General features: G+C 35.4%; 1 protein-coding gene across 43 annotated transcripts in view; it reads right to left on the reverse strand.

The window, feature by feature from the left end:
* The window catches only part of LOC144248939 (uncharacterized), a 409,608-nt gene that overhangs the window by 94,479 nt on the left and 311,513 nt on the right, over positions 1–3,616 (reverse strand). The gene's annotated exons all lie outside the window — the stretch shown is intronic.

The following is a 3,616-nucleotide window of genomic DNA, read 5'->3' on the forward strand; positions in this document are numbered from 1 at the left end:
GTCTGCTCAATAAGAAAGATGTAAAGTGCCAAGCACTATTTTAAAAATCCCTCTTAGTAAATTTTCCAGTATGGCATTTTTACTGTTCCCTGACCTGTAGATATACCTGCACACACACACAGACACACACACATATAATTGATAAAAACACAATACTACATAGAACTAAATCACCAAAATATGCTGTCTATTCCCAAAGTCACCCCTCCATGCTGGTTACACACTATTGTTGCAATCACCAGTGGGCCTGATCCTGAAATAGGGCAATACAAGTCCTTTTATTCGGGTGGATAATGTTTCTGAAATGACCTGAACCATTTCTCTGAGCACTGAGTCTGAGGTGTGTATTTGCCACATAAAAGGCAGAGTTTTTAAAAGGAAATTAAAGGCATTTGGTACATGCTGCAAACACTACGAGAATGTACAGAATTCTGCTGTAGGATAAAATACCTATTTTCTTAACAATGCAATCTGAAGATAAACATTTGTGAGAAACATTCAAACACCACATTTCTGCAATGTTGTTTTTAGAGGTTTCAAAAGCAGTCTGGGGAAAAGAAAAGCATTTTAAGAAGAAAATACAAAATATGTTCAATGCCTGCAAAACCAGAATATTTTAAATTTTCTAGACAGTGAAGGTTAAAGCTATCCTGCATTCTCATAGTTCTCTCTCTCCTTTCAATCAATCTCATTGATTTTTTTTAAAGGTCAGAGGCTATACCTTCATTGATCAAAGAAACAGCCTGACACAGCGAAAGAGTCTGCCAATTCCAGACAGATCAATCACACCTTTGTCTGCTTTTGATACATTATGGTTATTTATTCTGCATCACCACGACTTTCTGTCGCATGGCTCTTAATGTAATAATGCTGCTCGGGGATAACAATAAAAGAAAAGGGGGGAGGGGAAATATTCTATTTAAAATATTTTAAGCCTCTCTCTGGTATTTCTGAGGGTGGCTTATGATGGAACCTGGCCAACTTGTTTGATTTCGCTTTTGCCTTGGAACTCCTGTTCTGGTATTTAGCTCTTCTTGGTCAGCGCTTTGTAGGATTTTAAAAAGGCAATCTTTTGAAAACCATTTGTGCAAACTGTTTTTTAAAAAGTAATTAGATCTTGATACAACAATCATTATGATCTAATCACAACCATAATTTTCCACATTAATGCACTGTTTTAGAAATGGTTTAATAAATAAGATGTAACTGATACTCAGCTACAGCTACAGACTGCTTTATAACTGTAAAAGGAAACTAATGTTCAGTCTAAAATAATTACTAGGAAATATTGCTGAATAAACAGATATAAGTGCTGAAAAGCTCCTGGCTTTGCAAACTATTATGCTGAAAGCCAGCTAAATGTTTAAAAAATTCACTATAAGCTCACTGTTTGCCATGACTGAAAGTTCTGTGCTATTATTTTGCTCTCCATAGCTCCTGCAAGAAACCTTCAAAACTCCTGTTGGTCTAATATCAAATCTTTTGTTCACATTTGGTAGTGTATCACTTCACTAGCACTACTAGCAACAGTTTACTTAAGAAAAATCACTTGTGGGTCTTGGGATATTGGTTATAAGTAAAAGCATTGAAATACACTTAAAAGTGAAATTGTATCCTAAGAGAAGCCAGTGGCAAAATGCCCAGTGACTGCAATGGAGCGGGGACTTCACTGGAAGATGTTACATCTCAGCTCCTTCAATCCAAGCTATCTGCAGTAGAAAAGGCAGTTTGTGAGATTTTGAAGGACCCTAATCATATAAAGATTTAAAAACGCCAACACATTTCTTATCAAAATAGGTAACAAAGCTGTGATGGGCTCTATGCACCTCTCAGTCCTATCAAGTGACGTGGAACTGTTCAGTAAAATTAAGCATGTATATCTTTGCAGAATCAGGATATCAGATAATAAGACATAATCACCATATTAGAACATAAAAATAAGATATGCAATAATCTAAACACTTGGCATTAGTTTCTGATTTCATTGTGCCTGCTCTGTAAATTATTATGCACCCACTTTACAATTACATCAGCACTATTATGTAGAGCAAAAGGTAAGCAGTATACAAAGCTGAAATATTAAACCCATTAAAAAGTTATGAGTTTGACAGAGTCCCTACATGTATTTGTGTTCATGCCAAGAAGTGCATTTGAAAACCTTTAATGAAAGGAAACTGCCTTCCAGTGATAAACTGCAGTGCCTACAAGACATTGCTAAAATGCTACTGCCACTTTCAAAGGCCAAGAGACCTTAAGAATGGTTGCTGGCTGACAGCATTATACAAAAACATACAGTTTCTTCTGTAAAGAAATAAAGCTGAATGCACAACATTTCAGACAAGTTTTGAATAAGTCTATTTGTCCAGCTAACTTTGCAAAGGCTCTGAAGAAAACAGCACCATAAACACTTTCAGTCCCCACACAAGGGCTAAACAAAGAGTCCTCTTTCTAGCCATTTAATCCAGTAATTTATTTTTTCAACCATCACATAAATCGAAACACAGCTGTAACCAATGACTTGCAGATCCAGTTCCCTGCCAGCTGGATCCTGTTCTGCTGAAGCAGCAAGATTTTTACATTGTTCACTTCTGTACATCTGGAGAAATCATTTAGGTTCAAAGGTGACTAGAAAAGCTCTTTAAATAAACTCAACCAACAGTGAAGAGAGGCCTATGTATCTTCGAAAGCTCCACAGAGTTCCATTTTAAAACTTTTTTCTTTAAATTAGTGCATAGAGCAGTTTGCTTTTTTACTATTTTTGATTATGGCATTTTAATTGAATTCTACACTCAAATATGTATTTTGATAACAAAGAAATATTTAGTATTTCCCATGAATTTTCAAACAATGTCAATACTCAAAAGTGATCAGAGTAAATAGTGTATTTACCACATTTAAAAGAATGACCAGACAAATAGCAGTGTAATGAAAAAAAGAAGTAACTCAATGCATCTTAGCTGCTGCCTGAAATGCATCTTGACTTTAAATTAAAAAGAAAATAAACAATAAGAAAGGATGTACTGTATTTAGATATGCTGAACCTGAAATCTCTTAGAAGTTAGTCCTTAAAATAGCCTTACTTCAAAAACCCTGCCTCATCCCATACTGCAGGAGTCTGCAGGTTAAATAACAGAAATGTCCCTGACATTTTAAACTGCACACAGCAAATTGATTACAATGCAGCATTTCTTTTACAAAAGCAAGTGCAAAGCAAACCAGCAGAATCTTTCAGAGGTAAATAACAATGAATATTAAAGGCCCATATAATCTGTATCTTTGATTACTTTTCAGACAAAACAAGCACTCAAACACATTGACAATGGAAGGGGTTTGTGCCTAGCCCAGGCCCCACTATGAAAAGCATTTGAAACATTGAAAGTTCTGATGATGGGTCTTATTTAGAAATTCATAAGCACATGCTCTCAATTTCAAATTCAACCAAAATTTTTCTATGTATTTGTGTTTCTATTGAAAGCAGGTAAGCTTTCACATCCAGAACATGCCCCAGTTGCTCAGGTAAAGATGTTGTTCTGGTCCTGCACATGATTAAAAGGCATTTCAAAATTCAGTTATGCTTCACTACTATGATTGCTTCTTTTCCTCTTTTAGTACTTAC

This window comes from Lonchura striata, chromosome 1 (genome assembly GCF_050655825.1).
Source record: "Lonchura striata isolate lonStrDom1 chromosome 1, ASM5065582v1, whole genome shotgun sequence".
Taxonomy (NCBI): Eukaryota; Metazoa; Chordata; class Aves; order Passeriformes; family Estrildidae; genus Lonchura; species Lonchura striata.